This window comes from Melanotaenia boesemani, chromosome 14 (genome assembly GCF_017639745.1).
Source record: "Melanotaenia boesemani isolate fMelBoe1 chromosome 14, fMelBoe1.pri, whole genome shotgun sequence".
Taxonomy (NCBI): Eukaryota; Metazoa; Chordata; class Actinopteri; order Atheriniformes; family Melanotaeniidae; genus Melanotaenia; species Melanotaenia boesemani.
The window spans coordinates 7,585,162-7,596,169 of record NC_055695.1 but is presented as its reverse complement, the minus strand read 5'-3'; positions in this window follow the sequence as shown (position 1 = coordinate 7,596,169).

Sequence of the window (11,008 nt, the reverse complement as noted above, 5' to 3'; positions counted from 1 at the left end):
ACACATCAGGACAATCTGTTTTTATTCTATGTTATTTTAACTTTGGATTACTCCCTGCTGAGTAACAAAAGACACTCTTATGTTACAAAATAAAATAAAGTAATGTGAAAATTGTTAGAATAGCCATTTAAATTAAATGGCCATAACAGTAACCTCAAATAAACATAAAACCTCCTAAAATGCTATTTGCCAACATCTGTGACTGGCAACCCTACTTTTGATAAAACAAGGTGTTCAGGTCTAGATATCCAAAAATACATGGGTTGGTAAATACAGACTGTAAGGTGACTTAAACAATCTGTCTCATCTCATTTCAGCTATCTTTTTCTGCCAATAGTTTTGTATTCTGTAATTTTCTAAACAGGAAAACAATATTGTGTAGAATGTATTTCTTAAGATTAGCAAGAAGCCAGTAAAATGGGGGGAAATGTATTGGAAAACCCAAATCTCGTTTTCATTCACGAGGACTGAGCAGAATTTAGACTCTGGACACTGAATAATTCTGTTCCACCATTTATGATCACAGCTGGTTAATGTAATAAAAGTCATGTCATGTAAAACTCATAAATCATGTCACGCCAGCGGAAACATTTCATAAAACATGATTAAAAGTGTCGTGTAACATTGGGAGCAGCAGTGTCAGAGCGAGACATGTTAATTGTGCACTAATGATATATAATGAATGTCATCAGCCCTGAGGCTTTGGCTAACGAGCTAAATGAACTGGCACTAATGGGTCTGTTAGCTTATCTTAGCACTAACATTAGCTAGCATAATGAAGGGTTTGTCTTCTGGTGACAGCGGCCAACGACTATGAGTGGCACAGTAAGTTTCCAGAGGTGCCATATTACAATTAGATGCTTCCTTTGTCAAAGCTTCTTGACACAAGCAACAACAAGAAAACAATGAGGCCTTTTTGTTACTGGAGACAGATAATCATGAAACTATGAAAAACTGACTGGTAAAGCAATTTTTCCTACTTTTTGATTTGCTCAAATCTTCCTTGTATCCTTCACCTGGACTCCAGATCCGAATCCATCTGCCAGGCTTTCCCTGGACCTCAAGTTTGCTAGGTAGCAGAGGAAAAGAAGAAGAAGTAGAGGAAGAGGAGGATGAAGAGGGGGGACCAGGGGCCTCCTTTTTCTCTCACTCTCTGTTTCAAGCATCTGACAGGTGATTGATGGCTATCTCTACAGCCCAACAAAGAGCAGCATTAGCATGACTAAAACAATGTACAGTGGAGTGGGGCAAACAGTAAATTACATGTTAGCCCCCCCCCATACTCCACTCTCACCAGCCTCTCTTTACCTTTCACTCTCACTCTCTGCCTCTCACTCTCCCACTCCACTCACACATTCAGACGGAACAAGACGGCAGGCAAACAAAACAAAACAAAGTATGCTTTTTGTCCCTCCTGTGAGCCCTTCAACAGTACGACTTGACAGCTTCTTTAGAAGGAGACACACAAAAGGTCTGACAGTGAGAGAGAGAACTGAAACACACACACACACACACTCAGATACACACGACAGTACAGTCTGAATAACACACTGACCTTGGGGGAGTTGCTGTGCTGTTTGGGATGGTGTGTATGTGTATGAGGTAGAGAGGAGTGTGAGCTGTAAATAGAAAGAATATTTTTGCTGAAGTGTGTATGCAGACTGGGCCTTGTTCTTCTTTAATAATCTCTTCCATGCAACAAATTTTCCAACAGGAATAACCAGCATTTTCCTCATATAAGTGTTTTCTAAATTTATGTCCATATAGCAGGATTATCTCTCAGGGTTAGCTTCCTTACTGTTTAGGTTTTAATATGTTTGAAAGGTTCCTAAATACTTTCAATTCAAAATCCACACTTTTCTAGATCTCTAGGTTTTGCCATAGGATTTTAAGATTAAATGTAACATCTGAGTGCAACTTAAAAAAAGTTTTTTACATCACAGACCAGGGATCTCAATCTCTGTTCTGTAGGTTTTAGATGTTTCCCTGCTTCAACATACCAGACTCAAATTAATGGGTCATTGTACAGAACTTGTCAACATCTAAAACCTGCAGGACAGTGGTCCATAAAGACCAGAGTTTAAGATCCATATCATAGGAAATCATATATGTGGGATTTTTTTCAATTAGCTGAAGCAACTTAAAGAAGTGAAGCAAAATGTTTATCCTTGTAAAGGTCCATGAAACGTACAAGTATCTTTTTTAAATCCAATTAATGACCTATGCAATCCCAATTTATCATTACCTTTTCTTGTATTTCTTGGTTTGTCTTTAAAGGTGTATGAACTAAGTCCAGAATAAGAAAAAGAAATGGTTTAAATAACTGCAATATTAATGTTAGTGTTCATGAACGCAATGCCCTGCTACATAGATGCGTGGTTGGACAAATCAAATGGGGTGACTACATACTGGCCCTGTCTCTTCTCTCCCCCTTAAAGGTGTCTTTCTCCTGTTTCTCCCCAACTCAGGCCAGCAATTCGTCCTCTAATTGTTCATTCATGGTGTGAATCATTAAATAGGAGGCCCTAGCCTGGCGCTAAGATAATGACTCGCTCTATGTCGTTAGCTAGCGGGGCTAAATTACCGCTCGGTGGAGAGTTACCATGGAAATGAGCCACAATGAGAGTGATTAGTCTTGTGTCTTTTACACACATTGAGACGTTTTGCTGTTCAGCAGGAAACACGGAAACCCTCATTCAGTCCCTCCCGCTGCTTCTGTACATACATCAGAGTCAGTCATATTATTTCTACCACAAGTTTACTCAGGTTGTGGATGTGAATTAACAAGAATTAGCACCCTCTGAAGAAAAAGAGCATTTATTAGACCTTTTTTTTAGCTGTGTAACTGAACATGGAGGATACAGATTTCAATTTAGTTTTGTTTGCTGTATCAGCACACACTTTCAGATGCTTCTTTCTTGCCAGGAGTTTCTATGACAACCTTTTGCAATTTCAGAGCCACAATGTGTAATTTCTTATTGGAGATTTTCCTCTTCTTTACGGAAGCAAAGAGTTCTACCAGATTTTAATGTCTTGTTGCACCCACTGATGGTATCTAATTTGATTTTTCTTTTCTCAGTCTCTTCTCTGGAAACTTCAACCATCTGACCTATTTTGCTTTGGGTCTCTGTTTAGGCCTTCTTTCTACTCTGTCATTTCTCCTTTTTGACACTTGATTGTCTGTTTGTTGCTCAGTTTCCTCTGACACTTGTGTTTGCTCTTCTCCATCACCGTCTCTTTTCCTCTTTTTCTCTGTTGCTCAACATATGATTCTGTGCAGGTGTGTTTATACAAATGTATGTGTGTGTACGTGCTGATCCCCATTTGATGATTCTAGGGGTGATTGTGAGTGGCACGCCACTGATACCCAACAGGAGAGTATTCGGCCCACTTCCTATTTGCCTCTTTTCCAAACAAGGCAACATGGCAGGAGAGGAGGAGAAGAGGAGATAATCTGTTTCAGTGTGAGACTGACGGTGATCGAGGCGTAGAGAAAACTGAAATAACCATCATTACCTGGTCTGCTGCTGGCACCCAGTGAGAGACCTGACTGTGTTTGTCTGCCAGTCAAAACGAGTGGACTCCAGAAAACCAGTGATCATAACATATCTTACCAGAGAAGGAAGAATACTAATCACTGGGGGAGTGATATGATTATTTAGCTCATAAACACATGCAGCTTAAAGTTTTCTGTGTTTTTAAGGTGTTTTTAAATATGTCAGAATAATAGTCACAACATTACATTCTGATCATGTTACAATTTAATTTTCTGCATGGAAAATTCATTCGGACATTACTAGTGACATGTAAAATATACATTAACATAAGTACAGATAACACACCTCCACGTCCATGAACATTTTTTTGGTTAGAACATTGGCACATTGTTGTGTTGCAGGGGACCAGTCCATGGAATAGCTCAAGACCTCCAAACTGTGCAGTCCCAATCTGATCCAGCATGTCTTGCTTGTTCCAAAACAATCCAGATGCATTCAGACCCAACTCAGTCTGATCTGATACCAAATTAAATGATTTCTTTGTTAGTAAACTTCAGTCAAGATGTACAAAAGGTCTGAGGCACACTGAGCTGTGCTTAGAGCTTAAATTGAATTCAAAATTATAATTCACATGTTGTTTAACCTCTGAAGCTAGTTTTACGTGATGGCATAAATCCAGTGAAGAAAACTTGAGTGAGTCATTGTATTTAGGAAGCTAGACTTTTAAAAGCATTTACAGCATTTCATGACAAATTGATAAATTTCTGGCTTCCATTAGAGTGAACTGTTTGCTTAAAGAATTTTAAACAAAAATAACCCGTCTACACTTACAAGCCAAACTCCTTGCCCCCTGACAGCATCATACTTTTACATACATCATCCAGAAGCCTTGATACCACACAGAAAGTAACCTTTAATAGTTTTCAGTATCTGGTAAAAAATAAAATAAAATAAAATGTTGAACTGTGTATTTTTGTCACACAGCTTCTGACCTCATGGATTAACATGATGAAGCTCTGTTCTTTAACTTGGACTATGATCTGTATCTGAATCTGCATGCAGTTTTATGGTCTAAACCTAACCAAACGAGTGTAAAAGCAAAAGAAACAAATTACAAGAAAATGAGATGATCAAGGCTAAAAGCACACACAACAGAGCTGTTTCTGTCTGACTCATGAATCCTTTACATAGAATGTATTTTGGTTCGTTTTCAGTTGTGAAAGAAATCGGAGCAATACCATTGGAAAACTGCAGGGGCAGTGTAGCTCAAGTGTGACCAACACAAGGAACGTCGAAGAAGAAGAAAAAGCCGTAATGTATGTAATGGCCGCACAGGCCACTGCTGTTTGCTGTGCTGCCTCTTTTCACGAAGCTTACTGAGAATGTATATTATCACAAAATCCTCCGCTGTTGTCATGCTTGCTAATGTCTGAAACTGACATCAGAGCTTAGAGGTGAACTTTGAACTCTGCACTGCCCCTTAGTGGATGTGTTTCATAACAACTATGCCAATGTAAAGGATGCATGGGAGTATGTATGTGTTTGAATACTGATTTACACACATAAATGGAACCTAAATGAGACTTAGACTTCAGTGTCATTTTTGTGTTACTTTTCTTCAACTCCTATGCAACTGCTGACGGGATTACCAGAGGCTTTGACACATTTTACCACAACACACAGCAATTTTACACCCCAAAGATTAGAAAGAAAGAAACATTTCTACATCACTCTTTTCAAAAATCACAAAAAAACCAAAAAGAAAAACCAGTACATATGTGAAATTTGTAAACGAATGTTTTAAAGTTTTCCACTGAATGTGAATTTCCTGTAACTTGAAGACATACAAAACAAAACCCCCATCTTGTTTGTAGTTTCATTTTATACCACCAAAATGTCAATGAACATTTTTTTTATAAAAATCTGTTCATAGAAAATAAACTTAATGAACAGTTTAAAACAGGGGTATCAAACTCCAGTCCTTAAAGACCACTATTCTGCAGGCTTTTGTTGTTTCGCTGTTCCAACACACCTGATTCAAATCAAATAGATCCAACAGCTTCTTGTCAAGTTCTTCAGAATGACCCATTAATTTCAGTCAGGTGTGTTGGAGCATAGAAACAACAAAAACCTGCAGGATAACGGTCCTCCAGGACTGGACTTTGACACTTGTGAATAAGAGACCTTAATGTCAGGCAGGTGTATGGTCAACCCCGATTATCATGGTTTACAGGAGATCATATGAAAACTTTAATTATCAGTTTTGAATCCTCTAAATTTAACCATGAATTGAGAATGTTTACACTATTTTGAATATTTAGGTACATCTTTGAATGAACAACTGCACAGCTATTCACTGGGTAAATGAGGCCAAATATAAAGACTTTAATTGAAAATGACTAAATGCTTGTTTGAGCAACACATGTCCACATTTTCAAAGAAAGAACAATAGTCATCAAAATCTCAGCTACGCCTCTCTTTGACTTCTGTTTCCGGAATTATGGATAAGCCGATAAAGTCCACTTTCCTCTGCTTATTCACTGGCTCAAACATAGAGTCCTTGTGTCGTGTACCTGAGTTACCAAGACAAATTTTACTTCTCATACATAAATTGTTTAGCAAATCTCAGGCATTATTTTTTATATCTCCAACATTTATGATTATTGGCAGTTCCTTGTTATTGTCTACTACTTTCTAACAATCTATTACACACCCAAGCCTAAGCTAATGCTCTTAACACACATTACTAGCACTAATCCTCATCACCAAGCTAAAGGCATTATGTCTGGACAAGTGAGTGGGCCTGTAGCAGTGACAGCAGGTGCTAAAGCTGCAGCTAACCCTGACTAACACTGCTTGAGCTCCGTAGGACAGGAAATGCTGGGAGGGATACTTAATTACTTATGTGTACACACTCACACACACATACACATTGACACATGCATGTGCATAGGAAGGGTGGAGACTTAAAACAAAGGCAGCATGCTAAACGGAGGAGATGATCGCAGAGTCACATCTACATGACAGTGCAGCTCTACAGGAAAACGAGTGGGCTTCCTAAACCCCTGGGAAGACTGCTGTTAGCCCTCAGGACAATGTACTATGTTTCAGTGTGTGTATTTTAGCTAAAGAAAAAGGTGTTTAATTTCTAACTTCTTTCTCTCTTAAGAGTAGCAGCACATAAATGATTCACATTAGCACTTAGCAAAACTAACATCTGTTAAACTTAAGGAAGAACTCAAAATAAGGTTTTAGTATCTGTTAAGCTAAGTTAGTTGGTCAAGGCTCTGTTCCTCACATTGATACAAGAATTAAAGATGTAAAAAAGTTATTTTGATTAAAGGGCTCCTACTGATTAGTTCAGGTTAATCAAAAATGGTGGGAAAAGCTAAGGTATCTAAGTTTGTAACAATAGGTCAAATGATAATCTGGCAAAGAGATGATCGACCATGAAACAATTCACCTGAGCATGACAGCTAAATAAGTACTTATTTATCTGCCATGTAGATACATAGATGAGTAAACAGACAAATAGAAAATAGAGAAACTATAACACTTTCTGTGTGGTTTTAAATGTCTGCCAACCAATCAAATAGCTGTTTCCATTTGTCATCCATCCTAATGGACATTAAAGGCAGAAATATTTTAGCAGAACATTTTGATGCTATATTAAATAATTCTTTATAATGTTTGGATATTAACATTAACAAACAACCATTTCTTGTTTAGGTATTTGTGTACAAGGTAAGTGTACCATCTGAGGTAAGTAGCATTGCTTGTGCATGCATAATGTTCAAAAGTGGAAACACTGAATCATATTAGTGACTATTTCTTTTACTTGTGATATGTTGTTTGGCACTGTAAAAGCAACACAATTTGGGCACGTTAACGAGCTTCATTTTATTCAAAATCCCCTTTTAATTCAACGAGTCAAAGTTTGCTTCTGCAGGTTTTAGACAAAGGAACTGTTTAAATGATTTACCTCCTCTCACCTTTATTAAGAAACAGAAATGCTTGCTAAATTTGAGTACTCCTAACTCTCCAGACTAAATACAAACAAGAGATGTGACAGAATCCTATAGCTTTATCTCACATGGAACCAATGATGCATAGGAGTCATTTTTTAAAAGCTTAATAATAACATAAAGGGGGAAAAGCGTAGCTTTGAAACTTGGCTCTTTATTCATTGATAAAATGGATATAGAAAACTCGACAAGGAAAAGGAGCTTTCTGCTATAATTATGTTTTATGACACATATTTATACTTTATATATTGGAAGTACTTTCGGAATTATGTCCAGCAGCCTTGTTGTTGGCGGATTGGAAATGCCTCAAGTTGCACCATCCTCCTTTTGAGAGGAAATATTGTACCTGATAGAAACACAAAACGTGCTGTTCTTTGCTCTACTAGGAAAAGTTCAAGTTAGTCAGATCATTGTGGGCATGATGTTGTTCAGGTGAAACTGAACAGGAGATAAAACAGGATGGACAAGTCCACTGGAAACAAGATTTAATTATGAAATTATCCATTTCTCACAGGGTTCCTCCATCAGATCATTTTTACATACAGTCCTCAGTTGGTTCATGGAAATATGACAAACTGATAGAAAATATTGTCAGTGTGCTGCTCATAGTCTGACTTTAGCAAAGAAGTAAAATGCTGTTTTCATCTCACTTCACTGGAGGTCAAATTATCAATCAACATATTGATTAGCACTAATTAGGATCTATCCCACTGTGTTTAACTCAGCGGGTGAAGTCTGCTGTGTGTGTTTGGGTAGTCATGCATGTATTTTCCTTTAGTGTGTGTGTGTGCTTGCCTGTATACATTCTTCTGAGTGTGTGTATGTGTGTTTTTGTCTTGGCTGTCACCCTGAAGGTTATCTCCGTGGTGGCAGCATCGTCAGGTGACAGCCATTTCCCATGATGCCAAGCGAGACGTCAAACTGTCCTTCCAACCATGGTTCCCTTGACAACTAGAAATACACACATATTCACACACATGGACGCAGACAAAGACACATGGGTATACACACAAAACACACCCTCGTTTAGTAGTAGGTGAAGACTGTGTGTGTGTGTGTGTGTGTGTGTGTGTGTGTGTGTGTGTGTGTGTGTGCGTGTCTGTCATTGCAGCAGAAGGGCTGCTCAGACTTTGATAAGCTATCACATGTCCCAGGTGATAGTCTCTAACAGCACATCAGTCCAAAGGCACAGCCTGACAACCAAATCAAACACACCCAGACCAGACATCCTGGCAACCCAACCCAAACAAACCCGAACTGACAATATATATTTTATACATCCATTTCCCTGAAACACAGTCAAAAAAAGAGAAGCCTTTCATCTGTGGCTGTTTACCCAAAAAGGAAACATCTCTGATAAGGAAGTGTATTTTAGGGATCCACTCCTTGTCCACAGTGTTGGACCGGAGAGCCACTGGAGGGCCTTGTAGCTCAGAAAGACACTTTAAAAGTCAGCTTTTACAAGTGTCACTGCAGAAGAGTTTCCAGGCTCCACCTGTCAATCAAATTGTGTTTCCTTTTTGACAATTTCCAAATCTTTGACCAGAAACCATTTTCTAACTGTTCTAGTCTTGTAAAGAAAAAATGAAGATGGCACATGGCATAAATGAAAAAAAAAATAGTGTTAGGTTTTCCTTAAAAACACTTTCAGGCTGAATATTAACATCCCTTTAAAAGATTCAGCTGTAGTTCTAAATTTGTCAAATCCTAGTACAATATGTCAATTCTGAAAAATGAAGTAGAACAGAATTTGAGAGGTTTTAGTGGCAAGGTCTCTAAATGGCTGTTTTTTTAAACTGTTCTCAAAGTCTCCAAACTGTGGGACCTCTGGTTATAAAAGGTTAAAGCAAATTTTACTCTAACCGCTGCATTATTGTTGTCATTTTAATTGTTATCACTATTTATTCTGTCACTGTAACTGAATTTGTATGCAATTCAATCCTTAATGAGCAGCTACCAATCATCAAAGCAGAAGCATGTTGATATTTTTCATTTCAACAGGCATTTTTGTTGAGCCCAGTATGTGAAACGTGTAACAGGATGCAGATGGATGTGGGATACCTTCCCACTACTGAATAGTTACTGTGCAGATGTGAATTATACTCATAGAAAAGGAATATGAGTTACGATTACTTGTGTGACCATTGGAAATACTTACTATTTTTAATTTTTGGCCAGATTTCTTTTAAACCTTCAAGAATTAAACTTGCCTAAAATCAAATTAATGCTAATCTCATCATCTACAATCCATAACAGCAACAACAAAATTCCTTTTTATTACTATCAATTACTATCTTGAAAATGATCTAACCATTAGCTATTATTAGAAGTAAAACCTTTGTATTTTAACAGCTTTTATTTGCAGATTAGCTGATACGTTCTCAAAGGAATACATTAATTAAAAAAAAAAATGTGAAGCTTTAACATGTTCCTGTTGTAGCTGATGGAAACAGAATACATTTACTCTTTATACATCACACAGAGTCATACACTGCATGCCTTGTACAATTACAGAATTACAGCATCTTGGAAATGAGACATGACAGAGAAAGCATGCTAGCGCTGTAGCAAGCTGTGTTTTCTTTCACTCTCTGTCTCTCTCTCACATACTGTCACACACACACACATGCACACACACACACACACACACACACACAACACAGAGCTGTCCCATAATGAAGTGTTTCTGTGCGTGTGATGTCGGTGACACAGGCTTCATTGCCTAACGTGTCACTATGTCACTGCAGTGACAGGCTGTCAGATACCGTTTGGTTGCTATGGGGAAAATATTAAAATCCACATGGTTCAACAACTCAAATCTTTGACTCGTTTTCAAATCATGTGGAATTGTGAGCATGTAATGCACATACTACACTTTATTATTGTTGCTAAATATTCCATACTGTGAGTTGGGTAAGATGACAGGATCTAGCTTGGAGGTGTTTTCTGTGGATTTCCAGTGATAAGAAAAATTAAAAAATTAAAAAAAAGAAAAAATGACAAAGTATACATGCTCTTAAAAAGCTACTAAAGATTGAGTGAACTTCAAAAGTTAACGCAACTAGCTGCAAAAAATGTAAACTAAGTGGTTCTAGTCTTGTGTGAACCTATGTCAACCTAAATTAAGAGAGTAACTCAAAATGGAATCTTTAACACACACACACACACACATATATATATATATATATATATATATATATAATTGTGTTAAACATATGTATATTGTGTTTAACATATATGTATATATATATATATAATTGTGTTAATATTTTTAATGCAATTAACGCATGCGCGGCATGACATACCCCATACATCCGACATTTCTCTGTTAGGAAGGCAGGACAAGGAGAGGCCAGATGGAAAAGATGAACCACACCAGCACTTTTCCCCGCATTCTTTTATAAACTTATCCTGCACCAGCATGTCTGCTGTAGAGGCTTTCCGGTCATCTCTGTGTTTGAGCAGCTATTTCATTATGTTTTCTCT